Source organism: Crocodylus siamensis, chromosome 1 (assembly GCF_052110815.1).
Source record: "Crocodylus siamensis isolate JL-2025a chromosome 1, ASM5211081v1, whole genome shotgun sequence".
Taxonomy (NCBI): Eukaryota; Metazoa; Chordata; order Crocodylia; family Crocodylidae; genus Crocodylus; species Crocodylus siamensis.
The window spans coordinates 21484715-21512063 of NC_143395.1; the positions used below are offsets into that span (position 1 = coordinate 21484715).

Here is a 27349-nt window from a genome sequence, read left to right on the forward strand (position 1 = left end):
ACAGTGCCATACAGGCCCCACTGAGGGCACCACCACTCCACAAGGCTGCTGCCTACTGCCAGCTTTGCACTCCAGCCACTTGCCCTCCCCCTGCCCCCGCTCTGTGCTCTGGCTGCTTGCCACAGCACTCTCCTCCCCCACCCCAGGTCTCAAACAGGCTGATATGCCCCAGGCACTGCACATTCCTAGGGTTGGCTCTGTCTGACTGTCCCCTAACTGCATAGCTGTGACTTGCCACTAGAGAACTGGTGAGCAGGGGTAGGATTAGGTGTTTTAGCTCTGAGTTGTCACTAGATGCTGATGAACCAGGACAGGGTTCAATCCCTGCTCTAAGGGAGGGGTGTGAGAGATCCTGGGATACTGGAGGACTTCAACTTGAGGGGCACATCTGTGGGGAGTGGCCACACTTTAATGGATCAGAGAAAATCCTGCCCTAGAGTGGTGTAATTTATAGCTGCATGATGAGTGCTTAAAACCACTTTAAGGTGTTAATGTGTGAACAACCCAAGGGTTAAGAGCCACCTAAAATTACTGTGTAACAAGGCCTTAACTAGTTTACATGCTTTTATGTGTGGGGCAATGCAGGGGTTAAGAAAGGGTGACTATATTATTTTTAAGAAAATCCAGGACACTGCCCCCTGCCCTCTCCCCAGTCAGCGATGCTGTTGCAGGCACAGGTAGAGGTAAGAGGGAAGGGGTGCAGGACACAGTCCATTGAAGAGGTGGAGTAGCACGGTGCACCAGGCAGGTGAGCAGGCAGGCACTGCTGCTGCTGTGGGGGAGCAAGGTGGTTGGACTGCAGCAGGCACCACCTCATCCACATGTGCCCGGCTCAGCTCCTCCTGAGTAGCATCTGGAGGTGCTGGGTGGGCTGGCTTGGGCACCACTCCAGTTTTCCTGGCTTGCTCCCATGCAGCAGTAGTGGTGCTTGCCCACCTGCCTGCCTGGCACACCATGCTGATCCACCTCCCCACCAAATCACGCCCCTATGATTCTAGGGCTTTTGTTTCCATTTGCACCAACCAGCCAGGACAAGCCTATAAAATCCAGGTCTGTCCTGGCCCAACTGGTTCATATAGTCTCTCTCAACCTTAGAGCTCCCTGAACAACCTAAAATTAATGTGTAACAAGGCCCTCTGTCCGTGATAAGTAATATCTGTGCTATCACAATACAGGTTGTTCCCAAAGGCATAAAAGGGAGATGTCTTAGCACAATTCAGGACCTGAGCAGAGAGCTAGCTGTCCAAACCAGTGTCTACCTAACAGACAACAGCACTAATTTTCAATGTAAGGTAACTCTCTTCATTTCCCATAAATAGTCTAGTGGTTAGAGCACTTCCCCAGAACCTGAAAAACCTTGGTTGAAGGGTCCCTTCAGCCTGATGGGGTTTAAGAGGGTGGCAGTCACTCCTGCACAATAGTCCTCACACAGAGTATATACATCACTGAAGCCCTCCAATATCCTGAGGCTTGCAGTGCTGAATTCACCCTATAAAGCATTTTTTAGTGTTTGGTATTATGGAGACCTATTACGTGCTTCAGAGGCCTGGGTCAGCCAGGGATGAAAGATTCCCTCTCCAGTCTTACAGATGTCAGTAAAGTCTCCCTTATTCATAGGAGCTTCGGGGATAAAATAAACAGACTGTGGGTTGTCCTGAAATTCTGAATTCTTTCTCTGGTTTTTCTGCCTTAAACATGAGCAAGTGACAATGATTACAATAACTATATCTGAAGTGTTCAAGCAGAGAGCTGAAAGGTGAAACAAACATTTTCTGTCATAAACCAAGCTTCAGGAAACTGGAGGACTTTTCACTAGTTTCATGTATAACTACTGCTTGGACTGTATTTAGATACTAGCCTGAGGTCCAATACTGAATGAGACAGGCTGACCGCTAGTACAGCACTCACCATTAAAAACTGAGCTCAGTGAGGATTTCCCCTCTCCCCTCTCTTTGTAAGTAGAGATCCTGGTTTTCTCTAATAAAAATCCCAAATTTTCTGTTTTAAAAAAGTAACCCCAAAATCCAATTTCTTCCATGATTAAAATGAAACCATGGTGTCAAGTTGCGGCAGGGAAAGATTAGGTTGGATATCAGAAAGAACTTTCTCACTAAGAGGGTAATAAACCACTGGAACAGATTATCCGGAGAGCTTGTGGAATCTCCATCCTTGGAGGTTTTTAAGACCTAGCTAGAGAAAACTTAGCTGGGATGATGTAGTTGGGGATGTAGCTTTAAGTGAGGGATTGGACTAGATGACTTCCTGAGGTGCTTTCCATCCTTAATTTTCTATGATTCTATGATTCTAAAATCCAATTATCGCCTCATAATTACTAACATACATAATCCTGACTTGAGTAAGAAGTTTATGCACCAAAAAATAAAATCTAGTCATATAATTTAAGACACTGCATTTTATCATGATGAATAAATGGTAACTTTATAATCTAATTGCGCCATAGTACAGTGAAAAATTCATTTAAAGAGTGTTCCTAATGCTTATTAAATTTAGCCCATTACCAAGTACCCTGATAGACAGCTACACTTGCCAAAAGTATCATGATTACAAGCACTCCTGCCTTCATGCCTTGTAATCATAACATAACAAGATCCTCTAGTACTGGTGTCATTTCATTTTCATTAGAACTGTTTCAGATTTTGGAAGCAAATTGATGTGTACATATATCATTACACACACACACACATATATACATATACATATACATATACATATATATATATATATATATAAATATATATATATATGTAAAAGATGATGGACTGCATCCTCTATTGGAGTAAGAAAACACCAAAACTTCAGGGGAATCAATTTACTCCTGCTGAGGATCTGTGGATTACATGAAAAAGAAATATTTTAAGACATTAAATAATGATTCATTTTAAATATTATTAATTTGTATTGTGGGACTACCTAGGAGTCTCATTCATGCCCTAGGATCCAATTATATTAGGGGTTGTACATGTATAAATATAACCCTTATCACAAAGAGTTTGCAGACAAATTAACATATAATAAACAATTTGGGGAAGGGACCAAGCACTAAATCCAATAAAGGCCTGAAGCCTCTAAACTGAGTCCCTGAAATGGAACCCAGAACTCAGCTGGGATCACAGGCTCCATATGCAGTGCATGAGGTGCCTCATTAGATACCTTAGAATAAAATTCAGAATATGCCATATGTTGAGCAGATAACCAGAAGAAAAGAGGTGCACACTGAGATGTGTCTAAATTTCTACTCTTCTTTAAGGCATCCTTTCATTCAGGATCTATGGTCCCAACCCCTCTGTTGAGATGCCTATACTCTTTCTCTCAAAGAACCAACCAAGGTTCACTTTTCTATGGTACCAAGGCTGAAGAAAGTGGTGGTACCCACCATTTATGTAGAACACTCATTGAGGAAGTGGGTGCCCTACATTCAATCCTCCTCAGTCCACAACTTCCACAAGAGTAACCTAACCACCAGGCTGTAGTCCATTCCAGGTGGTGAGAAATTCTCTGTCCTCAAATTGAAGCACTTCAGCTGTTCGGAAAACAAGTCATGTGAATGATACCAGAAAGAGAATAGAAGAGAGTGCTGATAGCTCTATAGGTTAACAGTGAGGACACCCAGTTAGAATTGTGTTTCTGTATGTTTTTATAATCAATCTAGTGATGACCAATGTCAGTAGGAAACAGGACCAGGGCCTACAAGTCTAAAGTGAGTGGCTTGACTATTAAGTAATTCTCCCTGTGTTACTCAGCTCGTCTTCCATAGATTCGTGGCCACACCACACAAATGAGCCACCTAAGTTTCAGTCCTCCAGCATCCCAGGGTGCAGTGTCCCCCATCGACCCTCCTGTTCTGCTTGTAACAAACTCCTGTTCCTTGAACTCTACTGCCAAGGGGTTAGTTCTAGCACTAAGCCAACTTCCCCTCCCTCCCCCCAGTGCTTCCCAGGACCAGGGGTGAAATCCCATGGAAACAGCCTGCAGAGTACATGCCAAATTAGCTAGGTTGTAGGAGATAGACAGGTGTGGGAGTGGTGGAGGAAGGGGTGCGGGGACGAACAAGATAGGGGCCAGATCAGGTCCTCATAATCTGTAGCTTCTTTCCTGAGGCAGTGGCAGTAGCTCTCCCAAAAGTGTCATCCCAAGGGAACATGACCAGCATCCTCCATATCGCAATCCCAGTTTATTAAAACATGAGACCTTCTTTAATTTGCTTCTTCTTTATTTCAAATTCTTTTAATTGTATCCTCCAATTGCTGACTTCCTTCGTTTTACCACCCATGCCCATTTCCTTCCCACCTCCCATCACATTACCCACCCCCCTCCCATTACCTCTCTGCTTCCCAGCTTCATGTTCCTGCCCTCCAATCTGTCACCCCACCTTCTCCCAGCTAGAGCATGAATGGAAGCCTGTCCTGGCTCACCAGCTCTCTGCCCTGGTAATTCAAAGTTGTAGCTCCTAGTTGAGATCCTGGTCATCAGCCCTCCAGTGGTAAGTCACAGCTGTGCAAGTGGGGGCAGTCAGAGAAGGATTTAATCTTTCAGTTTTGGCTGCTCCAAACTTGAGCTAGCACTAACACCAATCAAGAGTTCAGCAGCAAAAAGTACAGCATGTTACAAGGCTGTTACATTTCTTTCTGTACACTGACTGGCACAGTTTTCTTAGGAGGGTTAGGATTAGACTGATGCTGAGGTCAGCTTCTAGAGAGGAGGGAGAAGTAATTTTTTACCTTCCAGGTTGAACTCAGGTGTCCCCTGCCTGAGTGCGCTAGTGTGTTATATAATAAGGAGATGGTTTCAACCCCACATCTTGGAATAGGTGTGCTCTGAGAACACCTACCAGCTCAGGACTGTCAGGAAAAGAACACGAAGACGTGCCTGATTTTTGCATTTCAATCTGCATCTTGTGACCAAGTATGGAGTACAGGCTGAGCTGCTCACTATAGTTAAGAATGGGGTATTTCTGGTTATTCAGAAAGACAAAACTGTTGGTGCTTGTAGAGCTTTACAGTAACCAAAAAGTAAAGTAGATTGTGCATGAGGCTCAAATATCAGTCTTCTGAGAAGCTGTCACTAGTATATTAAGAATGCTAACCTTTTCTCTGGAATTAATTCAATAAACTAAATACTGTATTCATTTGCATTTTGTTATTTATGGCTTAATAGGTTCCTTGAAGATATGTGGTTCTTCAAAAATAGGCTGCAGGCTACTTCTTTGAATATCTATGAATTACAGGATTTTTTTTCTGCTTCTTACCATCACTTTAGTTTAGCTTTACAGTGTTTTTGAGTTGCGCAGACTCTTAGACAAAATTCTTGACTAGCTCAGCTACCCAAGGAGCAACTGTAGATGTCCCTGGGTATTCAGATAATACAGCCCACAACTGAACAAGAAAGAGTTCCGGTCAGATGTTTAATACTTGAAGAAAATCTCTCAGAAAAGCCGTTGAGGCTGGAACTAAGTATCAACTCATTAGAATTCAGCACAACTACTGAAACTTGCACAAACCCTCCTCCCTCTTCATCTTCACAAAAGAAACATAAGGCAGAAAGGTGATGAAAAGTGAATAGTAAGAAGGAAATCTGGTTTGTAACTGTCATGTGGTTTGCTCAGAAGGAAGATCAGCAGCTGCAAATATTAAGCCATAGATATCTGACATAAAGGTCTTTTTCACTGTTTGCTAGTTGGCAGAGAATCTTTTGTTGTTGGCAGGGCTGATGTGCGGAAGAGGAAGACAAATAGAAGCAAAACCATATAGACCTGGTTGGAAAGCAAAACGCTTAATAAAAAGATAGATAGAATTAAGAATATAAATATGTCAATATAAGATTTTAGAGATTATAAGTGTGTCAGTGTAACAAAATGAGAGTCTGTCTCTGGCTTTGACTTGACACTAGTCTGTTAAATACACTTGAGGAAACAATCTACGTTATGCCTTTTCAAAGTGCAGTAGCCTGCAAAAATTCCTTTTGTTGTATCCTCTGAGATTTTTCAGCCTTGTCATTGCTGAAGTAAAAGGACTCACTAGAAGCCGCCCCTGACTTTTACAGTAAGGCTATATTCCACTAGTTTTAAAATGATCCAAATGGCTATTTCTGGCAGGTGGCAGCACATGATGGTATAAAACAAGTGAAGTGGCACAGCCTAATGTTATATTGTAAAGCACAGGCAAATGAACTATTAAAATATGTGTGCCCTCCCTACTGTGTTTGCTGTTCTCTAACTGCCCCATTTTTCTCTCCTGTTTTACTCATTTTTCTTGCTTAAGTTACCGAATCAGCAAATCTCTTAAGCACGTACTTTAATATTGTCACACATTTAAGTTCTATTTATGTTTAGTGTGATAAAAGTATATTCTCAAATGCTTTTAGAAATGCTCTGCCCTTTACATGATATGAAATCCAAAAATGTTAGTATTTGATTTTTTTTTGTTAAAAGAAGGACAAATGCACTTAGAACGTATTAGGTCAATAAAGTAAAATGCTGGGGTTTAGCAGTCTCAAAAGAATGTAGGTGGAAATCACAGAGTTAAAATCCTGTGCAAATCTTTGAAAAAATAATCCTTGAGAATTATCACACATTAATTAGTCATTAATTTAGATTAGTCCGATTAGATAATGTTTGGATAGTTCTTAAGTATGGAAAGCATGATATAACTGCCAAATATTAGGATGATTACTACTGTTATTCACATTAATTATGTGCATCTACTTCATTTATGGTGAACACAGCAATGGCAAGGACAGGCCAGAAGTTTGAAATTAAATGAATAATTCTAGCACAGATAAAAGTGTGTTAAATACATTCTGTTTTGAATTTGATGGAGTTCAAAGCATTTTTCATTTTTTCCCTCCTCTCTGAGATTAAGCAAATGACCTAAAAATGTTATTATAGAGAATAATTCATGGAGTGTTGAAAATTGGCTACCATTACTGAATTGGGGAACAGTGTTCTTTGACTTTGTTTTACTAGTTTCATCTGTACCTGGACTAGATTTAGAATATGTAGCATTGTGATTCAGAATAATATAATCATAGAAAATTATGGTTAAGAGGGACCTCAGGAGGTCATCAAGTCCAAACTCCTGTCCAAAGCAGGACCATCCACAACCAGATCATTTCAGCCAAGGTTTTGTCAAGCTGGACTTTAAAACCCTTGCAAGGATGCAGATTCCACCACCTCTCTTGATAACCCATACCAGTGCTTCAGCACCCTCCTAGTAAGAAAGCTTTTTTTTTTTCTAATATCCAACCTAAACCTCCCTTTCTGCAACTTGAGACCATTGCTCCTTGTTTTGTCATCTGTAACCACTGAGAAACAGTCTATCTCCATCCTCTTTGGAACCATCCTCCAGGTAGTTAAAGGCTGCTATCAAATCCCCCGTCACTCTTCTCTTCTGGAAACTAAATAAAACCAGCTCCCTCAGCCTCTTCTCATAAGTCATGTGTCCCAGACCCTGAATCATTTTGTTGGCTTCATCTGGATTCTCTCCAACTTGTCCACATCTTTTCTATAGCCAGGGGCCCAAAATTGGACACACTACTCCAGATGTGTCCCCCCTAGTGTGGAATAGAGAAGAACAATAACTTCCCTCAATCTGCTGGTATTGCTTCTACTAATGCAGCCTAGTATGCTGTTATCCTGCTTGGCAACAAAGGCACACTGCTGCTCATATTCAGCTTATTGTCCACTGTAACCCCGGGTACCTTTCTGCAGAGATGCTGCTTAGCCAGCCAGTTGGTCCCAAGCCTCTAGTGGTACATGGGATTGTTGTGTCCTAAGTGCAGGACTTTGTACTTGTTTTTGTTGAACCCCATGAAATTTCTTTGGGCTCCAATCCTCCAATTTGTCTAGGTCTCTCTGAATCCTAGCCCTACCCTCCAGCATATCAACTACACCCCACATTTTGGTGTCACCTGTAAACTTGCTGAGAATGCAGTCCATCCTATCTTCCAAATCATTAATGATTATATTGAACAAAACCAGTCCCAGGACCAACCCCTGGGACACTCCACTTATATTGCCAGCTAGACATTGAGCCATTGATTACTACCCACTGAGCCCAACAATCTAGTCAGCTTTGTATTCACCTTATAGTCCATCTATTCAACCCATACTTCCTCAGCTTGTTTGCAAGAATGCTGTGGGAGATGGTATCAAAAGCCTTGCTAAATTCAAATTATATCACATCCACTGCCTTCCCCACATCTCTAGAGCCAGTTATCTCATCACAGAAGGCAGTCAGGATGGTCAGGCATGACTTGCCCTTGGTGAATCTATGCCAGCTGGTCCTTCTTTTCCTCCAAGTGCTTAGAAATGGATTCTTTAAGGATCTCCTCCATGATTTTCCTGGGAACTAAGATGAGACTGACTGGTCTGCAGTTCTCTGTATCCTCCCTCTTCCCTTTCTTAAATACGGGCACTATATTTTTCCTTTTCCAGTCACCTGGGACCTGCTCAATCACCACAAGTTTTCAAAGAAAAATGCCAATGGCTCTGCAATCACATCAGCCAATTCTTTCAGCACCCATGAATGCATTGCTTCTGGTCCCATAGACTTGTACACATCTGTGGTGGAGCAGCCTTAGTGCTCTGTCAGTTCAAGGACTAGACCAGGGGGATAGCAGGTGCCTGATGAGGGTGGGGATTTAATGCTCAGCTCCCTGGGGTGGGGAAAGCAGTTTGAGACAGCCAGCAGGGAACAGACATCTCCCTGCTGAGCTTCAGCTCCAAGAACATCTCAGAGGTAAGGGTGAGGCTATGGGGAAGGAGGAGGCCTCACTGGTACTGGGCATGACCTGAAACTGCATCCTGCTGGGGAAGGGTGGTCTGGTGGGGCTCCTAGTGGCATGGGAGCCCTCAAGAATTGCTGGGCCAATTACCTCCCCAGTGAAAGGCAAGGAGGGGCACCTAAAAACCCCAGCCCTACATCCTTGGTGGGTTTGATCTACACAGCGGGAGTCCAGGCTCACAGGAGTCCTGAGGCAGGGCTCAGGTTGGTGGAGGGACCTGGAGCAACACCCAGGCTCCCTGTGAGACCTAAGGTTGCAGAGGTCCTGAAAGGGGGCCAGGCATGGCTGCAGCCACCTGAGCCCCACAGGGTGAAGGCTCCAGAGGAGCCTCAGTGAATGGGAACCAAAGGCTGGGAGCCCAGTATGTGGGGCCATGGTCCCAGTGTGTGTTTGTGTATGTTTGTGTATTTGTCTGATTAAAGGAAGAACCCAGTGCAAACCACGGGAGGAAACATCTGCGAGACATGGGACATGTAAGAGGTGGTTGGAGTGTGTAAGCACTGTCCCATTACAACTGGGGCATTTGAAGAGCAGCCTCCCACCTACGTAACAACCGGGGCATTTGAAGGGCAGCTTCCCACCTACTTAACATCTTACCAAGAAGGCATGGCAGGAGAGCAAGGTGGGCAGTTTGCCTAGAGACAGGGGCATGTCAGTGTTAACACTGGGCTTGAGGGTCACCCTTGTCACAACATCCAGCTTTTCAAAATAGTACCTAACCTATTTTTTCACCACTGAGGGCTGCTTACCTTCTCCCCAAACTGTGCTGCCTGGTGCAGTAGTCTGGAAACTGAACTTGCCTGTGAAGACTGAGGTAAAAAAAAGCATTGAGTACTTCAGCTTTTTCCTCATCATCTGGCCCTAGGTTGCCTCCCACATTCAGTAAGGGACCCCCACTTTCTCTGACTTTCCTCTTGTGCTAACATTTGTAGAAACCCTTCTTTTTACCCTTCACATCCTTTTCTGGATGCAACTCCAATTTCACTTTGACCCTCCTGACTTCATCCTTGCATGCCCAAGCAATATTCTTATGCATCTCCCAAGTTGTTTGTCCAAGCTTCCACTTCTTTTAAGTGTGCTTTTATTTGTTTAAGTTCTCCTGAGAGTTCTCTGTTAAGTCAAACTAGTCACTTGTCACTTTTGCTATTCTTTCATAGATTTTATACACATTAGGACTGGAAGGGACCTTGGAAGATCATTGAGTTCAGCCCCCGGTCCCAGGGGCAGGAAGTCAGCAGGGATCTCAGGATCCCAGCAAGATAAACATTCATATGTCTTTTGACAGTGTTCAGAGTAGGTGCCTGAACCACCTTCAGTAGCAATCTATTCCAAACCTTGGGGGCTCAGACACTAAAGAAGTTCTTCCTTGTGGAGGAGTTTGTAACCATTTGACCTTGTCATCCCTTGGGGTGCTCTGGTGAACAGACGTTCCCCCAGAGACTGGTAAGCACCCCTGATAAACTTACAGGTGGCCACCAGATCACCACTAAGCCTGCATTTCTCCAGGCTGAAAAGTCCCATGCCTCTCAGCATCTCTTCATAAGGTCTTTTTTGCTGACCTCTGATCATGTGCATGGCTCTCCTCTGCACCCTCTCAAGGGTGCACATCCTTTTTTTATTGTGGAGCCCAAAACTGGATGCAGTACTCCAGCTGTGGCCTCACCAAGGCCGAGTACAACAGGAGAATGATATCCTGAGATTTACTTCAGAAGCTTCTGTGGATGCAAGTGTTTTGCTCGCTTTACTAGCCGCAGCATCACATTGCAGGCTCATGTTCATCTTGTGGTCTATCATGACGCCCAAGTCCCTTTCATCCATAGTGCTAGCCAGTGTAGCACTCCCGAGCCTATAAGGATGCTGCAGGTTTTTCCTCCCAAGGTGGAGAACCTTGCATTTTTCGGTGTAAAACACCATCAGGTTCTCATCTGTCCATTTTCTCAGCCTGTCAAAGTCAGACTGGATCACCCTCCTGTCCTCAGGTGTGAACACTTTACCCCAGAGTTTGATGTCATCGGCAAACATGGTCAGTCCGCTTCTGATACTAATGTCCACATCATTAATGAAGATGCCAAATAATATAGGCCCAAGGACAGAGCCTTGCAGGACCCCACTGGTCAAAGAGCACCATGACAATTGACTTCCATCAACCTCTACCCTCTGGGTCCTACCATGGATCCAATTCCCCAGCCAGTGGAGCGTGGTGTGGCAATTTGACTTAGCTTGTGCATCCAGGATCAACGCTGCAGTTACCTAGTTTTACTAAGAGGTGATAATGGGATACCAGATTGAAGGCTTTTTTAAAGTCAAGATATACGACATCAATCTCTTCTCCTTTGTCCAGGTGATAGGTCACTTGGTCATAGAAGGAAATGAGTTTGGTCAAGCCAGACCTATCTGCAACAAACCCATGCTGGTTATCCCTCAGGCTGTTGCCATTGGCCAGTCTGTTAAGAATGGCCTCTTTCATAATCTTTTCTAAGACCTTCCCCAGGATAGAGGTCAGGCTGATGGACCTATAGTTTCCTGGATCCACTTTCCTCCCTTTCTTGAAGATAGGCACCACATTGGCCTTCTTCCAGTCATCGGGCACTTCACCAGAACGCCATAAGTTCTCGAAGATCCATGCCAGGGGTTGAACTATGATGCTTTCCAGATCCTTGAGTGCCCTGGAGTATAAACTGTTGGGGCCGACTGCCTTGAAAGTGTCCAGCTTCTCAAGGTGTTCCTTCATGAGGTCAGCATTGATGAGGGGTAAGGAATCTTCCTGAGCTGGGCCTCCCTGTCCCGTAATGGGCAGGGGCATCCCATGGGACTGGTGAAAGGCCAACACAAAGTGCCCATTTACCAAGCTGGCTTTTTCCTGGGTGTCGGTTGTCAGTTGTCCCATCTGGTTTAGCAGGGGTCCAGTGTTGGCCTTGATTTTCCTCCAGCTCCCCACATATCTAAAAAAGGACTTTTTTGTTGTCCTTGATACTTGTAGCTCATTGGAATTCGATCGCAGCCTTGGCTTTCCTGGTTCACTCACCGCAGGTCCAGATCAGAGCAGAGTATTCCTCCTTGAAGGTAGATCCAGTCCTATATCCTTTGTAGGTCTGTCTTTTGAGAGGCAGGAAGTCTGCTAGTTCACTGGGGCTGCTGTGCCCTTTTGCTGCCTTTCCTCTGAGATGAAATAGACTTAGCTTGTGCATCCAGGATCACTCCTTTGAGCAGCAACCACTTGTCTTGAACTCCCTCCCCTTTGAGTTGTTCCAAACAAGCCTCCTGAACTTGTCAAAGCCAGATTTCATGAAGTCAAGGACATCTGTATTGCTGACTGACTTGCCAGATTTACAGTGGATAGTGAAAGTGATCAGCTCGTGGTCACTGTCACCCAGCTTCCCTTCAATCATTAGGTCGCTAATTAAGTTGTCCCCCATTGCCAGAACCAGGTCCAGCAGTTCATTGCACTTAGGCCATGGGCAGGAATGGGTGCTGGGACCATACCACCCCAGTCAAATATCTGTCTAGTCTCTGCACCAGACCAGACCACAACAGAGCCATGGCAGCTGTCATTTAAAATCCAACATTATGCAAACACAGAGATACATATTTCACCCCAGGTGGGACTTGAACCCACAATCCCTGGCTTAGGAGGCCAGTGCCTTATCCATTAGGCCACTGGGGTTCTATGCCTCTTATTGGCCCATTGACTTTTTGCATCAGATAGAGCTCATCCACACACAAGAGAAAGCTTTGCAACTGCTTGGATTTGGCCAAGCACTCTTCCCATGAGATGTCTGGGTAGTTGAAGTCTCCCATGAAAAACCATGCACCAGGATTGTGCAGCCTCAGCCAATTCCACGGTGAACTCCTGCTCAAGCTCTTGATCCTGGGTTTGAGGTATGTAGTAGACTCCCACCTGTGTACCCTGTGCTGTGTTCCTCATGGATTTTAACCCAGAGGGTCTCTAGTTGTCCACCTTGGGCACCAATGTCAGCTTGCAGGAACACATAGCTTTCCTTGACATAGAGAGCTACACCCCTGCCCTTTTGTCCACTTGATCCCTCCTGTACAGGGTATAGCCATCTATACCTGTTGCCCAGTCATAGGTGGAGTCCCACCAGATCTCTGTTATCCCTATGACATCATAATTATTTGTTTTAAGCAGGAGGATAAGTTCCTCCTGTTTATTCCCCAAGTTCCGGGCATTCATGTAGAGGCAGGCAAATATCCCTTTGGGCTGGGGCAGGGGGGGCTTCCTTAAGTGTCTTGGCCTGCTGGCTTTGCAAGGGTTGCTCAGTGGGCCAGCAGTGGCAGTAGTGCCCCTGTCCCCCAGCAGGCTGAGTTTAAAGCCTGGTGGAGCAGGTCAGCCAGTCTGGCTGAGAAGAGCCTCCTCCCCAGCAGAGAGAGGTGGAGGCCATCCCTTCCTAGCAACTCACTGCCTCTCTCACCAAAGAGTGGACTGTGGTCATGGAAGCTGAAGCCTTCCCGATGACACCAGCACCACATCTTTGGCTCACTTCCTCAAACCTCCTCTCCCCCCATAGCCTGTAGTTCAAGACTGGGAGGATTGAAGAAAACACCACCTGTGCCCCTAACCCCTTAAGCCCCACTCCCAAATCATTGTAGCACTTCATGACCTGGCTGGGATTGCTCCAAGGTGTGTTGTTGGTGCCTACATGGATAAGGAGCATAGGGTAGTGGTCAATGGCCCAGAGGAGCCCAGGGATCTTCTCCGCAATGTCTCAGATACAGGCTCCTGGGAAGCAGCAGAATTCCCAGGATAAGGGGTTGGGGCAGCAGATTGGCCCCTCAGGATGGAGTCTCCCATGACAAAAGCTTTGTGTTTTGTCTTGGGAAGAGCAGGGGTGGTAGCTGCAGTTGAGCCTGTGTTGCTTGTGGGAGCTGACAGCTTGCTAGGCTCTTCTGGGGCTGCAAGGGGTTCATACTCGTTGCAAACCTCCAGCAGGGTGGGGAACCTAGTGCAGAGGGCCTTGGGGCCCTTGGCCACCTTGGGCCTTCCCCATGCCTGGACAGAAGGGAAAGATCCTAAGTCCTCCCTTGTCCTGAAGGGTGACTGTGGTCTACCCTTTGCCTCCCAGGGGAGAAGGGCCTGAGTGGGAGTTAATCTCCTGCTCAAAGTCCCTGCTTGCACACAGACTCTGGACTGTGGCCTGGAGCTCCTCCAGCTGATGTGCCAGAGACCCCAAAAGGGAGCAGACCTCACAAGGGGAGGTGGCCATGCTTCCAGACCCCAGAGCCTGAAAGAGTGACAGCGGCCCCCACCCGCAGCTGAGAGCCAGAGACTCAGTCTGCGTGGAGCCTGGAACTACAAACTCCATCTGGGTGGAGGCCTTTGAGAAGCCAGAGAGGTAGGCCACAGGCCTCAAGGGGACCCTTAGGGTTTGGCATGTGCCCTTCCATGTCATGCCACTGGTGGGCCAGCTGTGGCTGGGACAGGCTTCCCTAGGTGGGGTGCACTGGCAGGGCCTTGGGCCCTTCTGCTTGCCCTCCTGCACAAACTTCTGTGTTAACTAGCATGCCAGGAAGACCAGCACACCTGTATGCATATCCTGTTCACATGGCTCCAGTCACATGGCTCTTTGAGGGGCTGGGTGAAGTAGGGGCCAGGGCAGGGTGAGACCCTCCTCAGCTTCAGCTTAGATTCCTACCTGCAGCTAGGCTGGGGCTAGTCCCTCCCACCACAGACCCTGCTTACCTCCAGCTGCTGCTGGGGCTCAGCAGGGGTGCTTCACGACAGTTGAGGGTCAATGGGGGGCTTTGGGGTGCAGAGGCACACCAGGCTTTCACCTGCGTGTCTCATGCTGCTCCTGGAGTCTGACTGTTTTTTTGGTTTTTTTTTCCATTGGTGGGTCCTTTAAAATTATATGCATGTGCAGTGGGCCCACCACTGAATCCAAATTACTCTTGGGCAAGGTGAGGGGGCCTGCCTCACTGGAGAAGGGCCAGTAAGTATCCTCTCTCCTTCTCTACTATTTCCCTTGGGGTCAGGGGCCAAGTAGGGGCTGGGGCAGGGCAAGACCCTCCTTAGCTTCAGCTTAGCAGCCTCCCCATGGCTAGGCTGGGGGTAGTCTCACCCACCACAGGCCCCACTTACCTCCAGCTGCTGCTGAGGGTCAGTGGGCGCACTCCATGGCAGTTGGGAGTCACTGGGGTGCTTTGAGGTGCGGGGGCACAGTGGACTTTCACCTGTGCATCTCAAACTGCTCCCAGACCCTTCCTGCATATCAGGATGGGTTGTTCTTGTGCCCTCAGCAAGGTTTCTTGAAAATACAACCATCTCTCCTGAAATCCCTTCCCCCTCAGACTGGCCTCCCAGATTATCCTGCCCATGAGTTCCCTGAGTGAGTCAAAGTCTGCCTTTCTGAAGTCCAGGGCCCATACTTTACTGTTCTGCTTTCTTCCTTTTGTCAGGATCCGGAGTGCTGAGGGAATTAGCTGAGGTCATTGTGGGACCCCTGGCATGGCTTTACGAGCACTCATGGTGCTCTGGTGTGGTGCCAGAGGAATGGAAAAGAGTTAATGTGTTTCCCATTTTCAAAAAAGGGCAATTATAGGCCAGTCAGTCTTACCCCAATCCTGGGTAAGCTTGTTGAGAGAATTATCCTGGCATATGTCTGTGAGTGGCCATCAGGAGAGATTATGCTTAGGGACAACCAACATGGGTTCATTAGAGGCAGGTACTGTCAGACCAACCTGGTGGCCTTCTATGACCAGGTCACAAAATCGTTAGATGCAGGGGTAGCAGTGGACATAGTCTTTCTGGACTTCTGGAAGGAATTCAACACTGCCTCTCACCCCATTCTTATTAAAGAACTAAGAGACTGTGGTGTCAACACCTACACAGTCAAATGGGTCACTAGTTGGCTGGAGGGCCATACCCAGAGAGTGGTGGTGGACAGGTCTTATTCACCCTAGAGGGACATGGGCAGTGGGGTTCTGCAGAGCTCAATCCTCTGGCCAGCGCTGTTCAGCATCTTGATCAGTGACTTGGATGAGGGGGTAAAAAGCACCATGTTCAAATTTACAGATGACACTAAGATGTGGGTAGAAGTGGGCATGCTAGAAGGGCTGCAATTGGACCTGGACAGGTTACAGGGGTGGGCAGATGAGAACAGGATTGGTTTCAACACTGACAAGTGCAAGGTACTACACCTGGGGAGGAAGAACCAGCAACATACCTACAGGCTTCCCTTCTTGTCAGTGGAGAGGCAGAAAACGATCTTGGAGTCATTATTGATGTCAAAATGAACATGGGCTGACAGTGTGAGGACACACTCAGGAAGTCCAACTGTGCCTTGTCATGCATCCAGAGATGCATGACAGGCTGAGAACCTGGGGCTCTTTAGCCTGGAAAAGCGCAGGCTCAGGGGTGATCTGATGCCCACCTATAATTTTATCACAGGTGACCACCAGTATATGGTGGAACATTTGTTCACCAGAGAGCCCCAAGGGATGACGAGGTTGAATGCTTATAAACTACTGTGAGACCATTTCAGGCTGGACATAAGGAAGAATTTCTTTACTGTCCGAGCCCCCAAGGTCTGGAACAGCCTGCCATCGGAGCTGGTTCAAGCACCTACATCGAACACTTTCAAGAGTAAATTGGATGCTTATCTTGCTGGGATCATATGACCCCAGCTGACTTCCTGCCCTTTGGGTGGGGGGCTGGACTCGATGATCTTCCGAGGTCCCTTCCAGCCGTAATGTCTATGAAATCTCAAGCAGGTCCAAGGAGGTGATCCTCCCCCTCTGGTCAGGGGGCAGTTGGAGGACTGTGCCCAGTTCTGGGTTCTGCACTTCAGGAGGGATGTGGACAACATGGAGAAGGTCCAGAGGAGGGCCACTTGCATGATCAAGGGGCAGCAGGGCAGGCCCTACGAGGAGAGGTTGAGGGACATGAACCTGTTCAGCCTCCACAAGAGAAGGTTAAGGTGGGATCTAGTGGCCATTTACAAACTAGTCAGGGGGGACCAGCAGGCATTGGGGGAGTCCCTGTTCCCACAAGTACTACCAGGAGTGACAAGAAATAATTGTCACAAGCTGGCAGAGGGTAGATTCAGGCTAGACATCAGGAGGTGCTACTTCACTGTCAGGGCAGCTAGGATCTGGAGCCAACTTCCAAGAGACGTGGTTCTGGCTCCTACCTTGGGGGTCTTTAATAGGAGGCTAGATGAACACATTGCTGTGGTCGTTTGACCTCAGTACTCTTTCCTGGCATTGCAGGGGGGTCAGACTAGATGATTTGCTTAGGTCCCTTCCAACCCTTCCAACTATAAACTGTGAATTTGGAAAGCAATCATCTCATGGTTGCTGCTGCCAAAGTTGGCATCCACTTCTACATCCCCCACCAATTCTTCCCTGTTTGTGAGCAGCAGATTAAAAAGAACTCGGTCCTTATTTGCTCTCTCTACCACTTGCACCAGGAAGTTGTCTCTAATATTCTCCAGAAACTTTCTGAATTGCTTGTGAACTGCTGTATTGCCCTCCCACAAGATGCCAGGGTGACTGAAGTTCCCCATGAGAACCAGAGCCAGTGATCTGGAAACCTCCATTAGTTGTCTGAAGAAAGCTCCATCTACCTCATCCTCCTGGTCTCATGGTCTATAGCACACACCCACCACAGCATTACCTTTGTTGCTCTCCCCTCTAATCTTAACCCGGAGACTGTTAATAGACCTATATCCAGTTTCATACAGGAGCTCTGAGGAATCATACATCTCTTACATACAGTGCAACTCCTCCTCCTTTTCCCCCCAGCCTTTCCTTCCTGAACAGTTTGTACCCATCCATGACTTTACTCCAGTCATGTAAACTATTCCACCAATTCTCTGTTATTCCACTCATGTCATGGTTTCTTGAGGCTTCCCCTGTTTTGTCATCCTGCTTCCACTTCCTCTATGTCCCCTGCTTCCCCACTTACCTCATGCCTTTGTTCACCATCCCTCTGCAAACCTTATTTAAAGCCTTCCTCATTAACTTACTGAACTTGTCTACAGAGATGCTCTTGGAGTCCCGGGGCACCAGATAAAGGAGCTCCAGGTCAGAGACTGCGTGCCACCAGGGAAGGCAAGAAGGCAAGACTCCTACTGCCAAGCCCTTCACCCCTGGAAGCAGAGGATAGACCAAGGTGACCTCCAAGGACAAGGGAGGACTTGGGGATCTCCCATACTTTCCAGCCAGGGGGTTGGACCAAGGTGGTCAAGGGCACCAAGGTGGCCAAGGGCCTCAAGGCCCACAGCACCAAGGTCCCCTCGCCTTTGAAGCTTTTCAACAGGTATAAACCTCTTGCAGTCCCTGTAGAGCCTGAAGAGCTGCCAGCTCCTGTAGACATGGGAGGATTACCTGCCCTTACTCTCCCTAAGATTAAACGTAGAGTGGTCATTGTGGGACATTCCCTCCTGATGGGGACTGAGGGGGCAATCTGCTGCCCCGATTCCCTAGTTTGGGAGGTCTGCTACTTTCTGGGGCCTGCATCTGGGACACAGCATAGAGGATCCCAAAAAGTATCTCGCCTTCTGACCACTACCCTATGCTCCTTATCCATGTGGGCATGAATGACACGGCTCAAAGCAATCCCAGCTGGGTCATGAGAGACTACAGGGCTCTGGAAGCAGGGCTTAGGGGGTTGGGAGCACAGGTGGCCTTTTCCTTGCTCCTCCCAGTTGTGAGTCATAGGCTGAGGAGGGAGAGATAGGTTGAGGTAGTCAACCAAAGACTGTGGTGCTGGTGTCATCATAAAGGCTTCAGCTTCTATGATTATAGTCCACTCTTCGGTGAGAGCGGCAGTGGTCTGTTGAGAGGAGATGGCTTCCACATTACTCTGCTGGGGAGAAAGCTCTTCTCAGTCAGACTGGCTGACCTGCTCTACTGGGCTGTAAACTAAGCCCACCATGTTTTGAGGGGATTATTGCCACTGCAAGCCCACTGCGCAGCCCTTGTAAATCCAGCAGGCTAAGGCACTGAAGGGAACCCACCCCTACTGTAGCCCCAGAATGATCTGTAGGGAAGACAAGAGCCCCCAGTGGAACACCTAACTTCCTGTACACCAATGCCAGGAGCTTGGGGAATAAACAGGAGGAACTGGTCCTCTTGCTAAACAAGAATGACTATGACCTCATAGGGATAACAGAGACCTGGTGGGACTCCACCTCTGACTGCGCCACAGGTATAGATGGCTATACCCTGTACAAGCAAGATCGTGTAAATAAAAGGGGTGGAGGTGTAGCTTTCTATGTCAAAGACAGTTATGTGTCCATCCAAATTGACATTGGCAGCCAGGAAGGATGACTGGAATCTCTCTGGGTTAAAATATGTGGGGACCATGGCACAGGGGACATCATGGTAGGAGTCTATTACAGACTTCCTAACCAGAAACAAGAGCTGGACCAGGAATTTTCCAGGGTACTGGCTGAGGCTGCATTCTCTTGGTGCATGGCTGTCATGGGAGACTTTAACTACCTAGACATCTCATGGGAAGAGTACTCAACCAAATCTGAATGGTTGCAAAGCTTCCTCACTTGCATAGATGATCTCTACCTGACTAAAGAAGTCTATGGGCTGACAAGAGGCAAAGTGTTGCTTTATCTTATACTGGCCAAAGGGAATGACCTAGTCAGTGACCTAAGAATTGATGGAAAGGTGATAGTGACCATGACCTTTATTATCCATCAGAAATCTGGCAAGTCAGCAATACATAAGTCCTTGACTTCAGGAAAGCTGACTTTGACTATCCAAGGAGACTCATTGTTGAGGCCCTAAGGGACCATGACTTGACAGAAAGAGGAGTCCAAGAGGAGTGGTTGCTCATCAAGGGAGCAATCCTGACAGCACAAGGGATGGCCATCCCATCTCAGAGGAAGGGTAGAAAAAGGGCTCAACAATACCCTTGGCTCAGCAAGGAACTTGAGGACCCCCTACATTGCAAAAGAGATACTGATAAAGGCTGGAAGCCTGGAATTACCACCAAGGAGGAGTACTCAGCACCGGTCCATACCTGCAGGGAACAGATCAGGAAAGCCAAGGATGCAACTAAGTTCCATCTGGCTTCACATATCAAAGATAACAAAAAGTCCTTTTTCAGATATGTAGGGAGACGTAAAAAAAGCAAAGGTAACACTGGACCCCTGCTGAACCAAATGGGACAGCTGATAACCAACACCCAGAAAAAGGTCATCCTGCTTAATGGGTACTGTGCGTCATTTTTTCATCAGTCCAATGGGACTGCCTTGCCTAGCAAGACATAGGATGGCCAGGGTGAGGGTGTATTTATACCTAGCATTGGGGTTGATCTAGGAAAGGATCACTTTGACAGGCTGGACACCTTCAATTCAGCTGGTCCTGTTAGATTACACCCTAGGATACTCAAGGAGCTGTCATAGCCCAACCATTGGCAAAAATATTTGAAAACTCGTGGCACTCAGGTAAAGTACCTGAAGACTGGAAGAAGGCCAATGTGGTACCCATCTTCAAGAAAGGGTGGAAAGTAGAACCCAGGAATTACAGGCCAATCAGCTTGACCTCAGTCCTCGGTTAGATTCTCGAGAAAATTATCAAGGAGACCCTTCTGCATAATATGGCTGAGGGCAACATCCTGAGAGCTAGCCAGAATGGGTTTGTTGCAGGTAGGTCTTGCCTGACCAATCTCATCTACTTCTATGACCAGGTGATATATCACCTGGACAAGGGAGAAGAGATTGATGTCATATATCTGGACTTTAAAAAAGCATTTGATCTAGTGTCCCATGATCTCCTCTTGGAAAAATTGGCCAACTGTGGCCTTGGCTACATCACAGTTTGATGCCTGGGAAATTGGCTCCGAGGTCGGACCCAGTGGTTGATGGCAATGAATCACTATGGTGCTTTGCGACCAGTGGTATCCCCCAAGGCTCTGTCCTTGGAGCAGTTCTCTTTATCATTTTTATCAATGATGTGGACATTTGTGTCAGAAGTGTGCTGGCCAAGTTCACCGATGGCACTAAACTTGGAGCATAGTGTCCATGCCTGAGGACAGACTAGTGATCCAGGCTGACTTGGATAAACTTAGAAAATGGGCAGACACAAACCCTGATGACGTTCAATACTGATAAATGTAAGGTACTCCACCTCAGGAAAAAAACTGGCAGCATACTTATAGGCTGGGCACTGCTATGCATTCTAGCACCACTGCTGAAAGAGACTTGGGGGTCACGATGTACTTGGCCTTGGTGAGGCTGCAGCTGAAGTACTGCATCCAGTTTTGGGCTTTGCAATTCAAGAAGGATGTTGAGAAGCTTGAGAGAGTTCAGAGGAGAGCCATGCACATGGTCAGAGGGCAAAAGAACAGGCCTTATGAAGAGAGGCTGAGAGCCACGGGGGAGAGCTCCGTCTCCCTTCGCAACTAAGGAGGACTCTGGGACCTCCCACTCTGCCCAGTCAGGGGCATGGACCAAGGTGGTCAAGGGCCCCAAGGCCCGCCGCACCAAGGCCCCTGCCTCGCCGGAGCTTAGCAACAGGTTCGCACCTCTTGCAGCCCCAGCAGACCCCACGCAGTTGCCACCACCCGCAGGCAACCCAGGCTCGACCGCAGCTACTGGCCCCGCTCTCCCCAAGACAAAGTGTAAGGTGTTTGTTGTGGGAGACTCCATCCTGCGGGGCACTGAAGGGGCAATCTGCCGCCCCGACCCCTTAGCCCGGGAAGTCTGCTGCTTCCCGGGGGCCCACATCCAAGACATTGCGGAGAGGATCCCGCAGCTCCTCCGGCCTACAGACCACTATCCCATGCTCCTGATTCATGTGGGCACCAATGACACGGCTTGGAGCACCCCAAGCCAGGTCATGAGGCAGTACAGGGAGTTGGGAGCGGGTCTTAGGGGTCTGGGAGCTCAGGTGGTGTTTTCGTCAATCCTCCCAGTCTCGGGCTATGGGCTGAGGAGGGAGAGGAGGATCCATGCGGTGAACCAAAGACTGCGGCGCTGGTGTTATCGGGAAGGCTTTGGCTTCCATGACCACAGCCCGCTTTTTGGAGAGAGAGGCAGTGAGCTGCTGGGAAGAGATGGCCTCCACCTCTCTCCCCTGGGGAGGAGGCTCTTCTCAGCCAGGCTGGCTGACCTGCTCCACTGGGCTTTAAACTAAGCCCGCTGGGGGATGGGGGGACTACTGCCCCTGCTGGCCCGCTGAATGGCCCTTGCAAAGCCAGCGGACCAAGGCACTTAAAGGGGCACTTAAGGGAGCCCACCCCTGCCCCAGCCCTGGCACAATCTGTGGGCAAAGCAAGAGCCCCCAAGGGCACACTTGCCTGCCTGTACACTAATGCCAGGAGCCTGGGCAACAAGCAGGACGAGCTCATCCTCCTGCTCAGTGCAAAGAAATATGATGTCATGGGGATAAAGGAGACCTGGTGGGACTCCACCCATGACTGGACCACGGGTATAGAGGGCTATACCCTGTACAGGAGGGATCATGTTGACAAAAGGGGGGGGGTGTAGCTCTCTATGTGAAGGAAAGCTACATGTCCCTGCAAGCTGATGTTGGCGACCGGCACGGACAGCTAGAGACCCTCTGGGTAAAAATTCGTGGGGAATTCGGCACAGGGGACACAATGATGGGAGTCTACTACAGACCTCCCACTCAAAGTCCCGAGCTTGACGAGGAGTTTGCCCGGGAACTGACTGAGGCCGCTTGCTCCAGGACCTTGGTTGTCATGGGTGACTTCAATTACCCAGACATCTCGTGGGAAGATCACTCAGCTAAATCTGAGCGGGCGCAAAGCTTTCTCTCATGCGTGGATGACCTCTACCTGACTCAAGAAGTCTATGGGCCAACGAGAGGTAAAGCGCTGCTTGACCTGGTACTGGCTATGGGGGACGACCTAATCGGTGACCTAGTGATTGATGGGAAGTTGGGTGACAGCGACCACAAGCTGATCACCTTCATCATCCACCATAAAGCTGGCAAGTCAGTCAGCAACACAGAAGTCCTTGACTTCAGAAAAGCCGACTTTGACAAGCTCAAGAGGCTAGTCAGTCAGGCCCTCAGGGACCATGAAAACAGGGAGTTGGGAGTTCAAGAAGAGTGGTTGCTTCTCAAGGAAGCGATCCTCAGTGCACAAGCTAAATCTATTCCAACATGGAGGAAAGGCAGCAAGAAGGCACAGCAGCCCCCCTGGCTCTCCAGAGACCTAGCGGACCTCCTGCAGCTAAAAAGGAAAGCCTAGAAAGGATGGAGGATGGGATTCACCTCCAAGGAGGATTACTCCGCACTGGTCCAGTCCTGCAGGGAGCAAACCAGGAAAGCCAAGGCTGCAACTGAACTCCAACTAGCTTCAAGCATCAAGGACAACAAAAAGTCCTTTTTCAGATATGTGGGGAGCCGGAGGAAAAACAAGGGCAATGTTGGACCCCTGCTAAACCAGATGGGGCAACTGACAACTGACGCCCAGAAAAAGCCAACCTATTAAATAGGTACTTTGCGTCAGTCTTTCATCAGTCACACGGGATGCCCATGCCTGCTATGGGACAGGGAAATCTGGGTGAGGGGGATCCCCTACCCTCCATCAATGCTGACCTCATGAAGGAACACCTTGAGAAGCTGGATACCTTCAAGTCAGCTGGCCCTGACAACCTGCACCCCAGGGTACTCAAGGAGCTGGCGAGCGTCATAGCCCAGCCCCTGGCATGGATCTTTGAAAACTCCTGGCACTCTGGTGTAGTGCCCGAAGACTGGAAGAAGGCCAATGTGGTGCCGATCTTCAAAAAAAGGAGGAGAGTGGATCCGGCTAACTACAGGCCCATTAGCCTGACTTCTATCCTGGGGAAGATCCTAGAAAAGTTTTTTAAGGAGGCCATCCTTGAGGGACTGGCCACGCTAACATTCTAAGTGATAGCCAGGATGGGTTTGTTGCAGGTAGGTCTTGTTTGACCAATCTCATTTCCTTCTATGACCAGGTGACCTATCACGTGGACAAGGGAGAAGAGGTTGATGTCATATATCTTGACTTCAAAAAAGCTTTTGATCTGGTATCCCATGATCACCTCTTGGCCAAACTGGCCAGTTGTGGCTTTGGCTCCACCACGATCCGCTGGCTGGGAAATTGGCTTCGTGGTCGGACCCAGAGGGTTGTGATTGATGGCAGTCACTCATCGTGGTGCCCTGTGACCAGTGGGGTCCCTCAAGGCTCTGTCCTTGGACCCATACTGTTCAACATCTTCATTAACGATGTGGACATTGGAGTCAGGAGTGGACTGGCCAAGTTCGCCGATGACACCAAACTTTGGGGCAAAGCATCCACGCCAGAAGATAGGCGGGTGATCCAGGCTGACCTGGACAAGCTCAGCAAATGGGCAGACGAGAACCTCATAGTGTTTAACACCTAAAAATGCAAGGTTCTCTACCTTGGGAGGAAAAACCTGCAGCACCCTTATAGGCTCGGCAGTGCTACGTTGGTTAGCACTACAGAAGAAAAAGACTTGGGGGTCATCATTGACCACAAGATGAACATGAGCCTCCAATGCGATGCTGCGGCTAGTAAAGCGACCAAAATGCTGGCGTGCATCCATAGATGCTTCTCGAGCAAATCCCGGGACGTCATTCTCCCCTTGTACTCGGCCTTAGTGAGGCCGCAGCTGGAGTACTGCGTCCAGTTTTGGGCTCCACAATTCAAAAAGGATGTGGAGAAGCTTGAGAGAGTCCAGAGGAGAGCCACGCGCATGATCAGAGGTCAGGAAAACAGATCTTACGATGACAGGCTGAGAGCCATGGGACTCTTTAGCCTGGAAAAGCGTAGGCTCAGGGGTGATCTGATGGCCACCTACAAGTTTATCAGGGGTGACCACCAGGATCTGGGGGAACATCTGTTCACCAGAGCGCCCCATGGGATGACGAGGTCGAATGGTCACAAACTCCTGCAAGACCGTTTCAGGCTGGACATAAGGAAGAATTTCTTTACTGTCCGAGCCCCCAAGGTCTGGAACAGTCTGCCAGCGGAGGTGGTTCAAGCGCCTACATTGAACACCTTCAAGAGTAAATTGGATGCTTATCTTGCTGGGATCCTATGACCCCAGCTGACTTTCTGCCCTTTGGGCAGGGGGCTGGACTCGATGATCTCCCGAGGTCCCTTCCAGCCCTAATGTCTATGAAGTCTATGGAGTCTATGAAGTCTATGGTGCTCTTCAGCTTGGAAAAGCGCAGGCTCAGGGCGGACCTGGTGGCTGCTTATAAGTACATAAGGGGTGTACATCAGGATCTGGGGGAACACCTGTTCACCAGAGCACCCAAGGAAAAACAAGGACCAACAGTCATAAACTCCTACAAGACCATTTTAGGCTGGACATTAGAAAAAATGTCCTTACTGTCCAAGCCCCCAAGCCCTGGAACAGACTCCCTCCAGAAGTGGTGCAGGCACCTATTCTGGGCTCATTCAAAAAATGCTTGGATGCTTATCTTGCTGGGATCTTTTGATCCTAGCTGACTTCCTGCCACTAGCACAGGGGGATGGACTTGATGATCTTTGAGGTCCCTTCCAGCCCTAACATCTATGAACTCTATGAAATCTTCCGTGTCTTCATCAGGCAGATCCCATCTCTTCCTAGGAATCTTGGAACAACACCCCATGGTTGAAGAAGCTGAATTTCTGCTGGTGATACCCTCTGTGCATCCAGGTATTGATCTGCAGGATGTGCCTGCCAGGGCCCTTCCCCTTGACCAGAAGGATTGGGGAGAACATGACCTATGTCCCTGTTCCCTTCACCTTTGGCTCCAGAGCCTTGTAGTCACTCTTGATCTGCTCAGGGTCACCCTGGCATTATCACTGGCACCCATGTGGATGAGCAGCATGGGGTAGTAGTGAGAGGGTTGGAAAAGTCTCAGTAACCCTGCCATGAAATCTCATATCTGGGATCCAGGCAAGCAGCAGAGGCTCTCTCCATCCCTTGCAGGAGGGACTCTCTAACCACACATTGCTTCCTCTTTGTGGCAGTGGTCTTGATCCTTCCCACGTTGGAGATTCCTGGCCTGGACTCTTCCACCAAATGAATGAATAGATATACTTGAACAGCAGTTTTAGTGAAACATCAAAGAACTCGATGAAGGCTTGCAAAACTTTCCCAGGAAGCTGGGTATGTGCTCAGGCAGTTAGCCTATGCTGATTTCCAGATTATTGTGGTCAAACTTCTACTAGTTTAAAGGTAGATAAGTTTTGTCTATGCTAAGCTGTTGTCAAAATATTCTGCACTCTACAGTGTGATTATGTGCACATTTCCTCCCCTTTTAACAATCTTAAAAATTGGCTAGATAGAAATATATGGAAATACTTACTAGATATGCTCAACATATCTCTCAGGAAGAATGAAAGGTTCTTTATGTAGTGTGCAAATAGAGCTTCCTAAGTGCTATAAAATACAGCCCTATATACAAGCCAATATCCATTTATTCATAGCAAGAGAGAGACATTTGGGTGAGAGCATTGAGCTCTTCCTATATGCATTATGTTCTGGAAAATCCAATGTAATAAACACTGAATGAGTGGGTTATAATATATAGTAAAATATAGCTAAAGTGATTTTTATAACATGAAAAATTTCAGTATGGAGCAAATAGGAGTTGCAGGATTCAAACATTAGAGTGGAAATGGTTAAGTTACATTATGTGGAATGTGTTCATGCTTTATTTTCCCTTACACCCTCTCCCACTTATAGAAATACTACATGGAACTCAGTTTACTTGTTTAAACTTGTATTCCTTGTCATGTAACTTCCAGGAGCTAACCTCTTTCCAGAGACCCTTGCTAGCAGTATGGAATGTCACAAAATGCAAACTCTGCATCAGTTGAGCAGTTTTTCAAGAATCACTGAAAAGTAATGGAACTACCTGGCCAGTGTGATGGATATGTTAAAGATAGGGGCCCAATCAATAACACTGGTTCTGTCAAGAAGTCTACGAACTAACTATTCATTGCATCACTTGGTGGGGTGGCAAAGGAACACGTGTGAGAGGAAGGATTCTGGACTCCTTATAGGATTCTGACCTAAACCTAAGGAATACTCAAGAGTGGCAAGAAAATAAAGCAAGGAAATATGTTCATGTCTATTACTTTTTTCCAACCCGCATATTTTTGTCCTAACTAAAGGATGATTGTGCCTATTTGTCTATGTCTAGGTGTTTCTTTCTACTATCATTTCCCTGAAAAGGTAATTATAAATCTGGAGTGCCCACAAGGTGGTAGCTCTGGGAAAGAGTATGCTTAAATCACTATATCATCTGAGGAGTAAACGCAGATTCACAGACTTTAGAGCAGCTGAACTGCGAGGTCCCATCTCCAGGAAAAATAACAGGCACTCTGAGCCCAGGAAGTGTGCCAGAGTCAGAGAAGACACACAATGCTGCAGCCAATACACTTCAAGAGAAGTGATGGAATACATAGGTCTAAGGTATGGGAACCCAAACACAGCAGAACGCTGAGTGTCCAGCCAGGGGGAACTCTATCAGGCCTAAAACATAAGCATTGCCAGGTGCTCTGAAAAAATGTAGCCTCTTGGTGACCTCATCCCTTTAAATATTTGTTAATTGTATT

General features: G+C 47.7%; 1 non-coding gene across 1 annotated transcript; it reads right to left on the reverse strand.

The window, feature by feature from the left end:
* Positions 1 to 12393: 12393 nt before the first annotated feature.
* Positions 12394 to 12466, reverse strand: TRNAR-CCU (transfer RNA arginine (anticodon CCU)). Its single transcript has one exon. It is a non-coding gene; the product is annotated as a tRNA-Arg (tRNA).
* Between the last annotated feature and the right edge of the window lie 14883 nt (positions 12467 to 27349).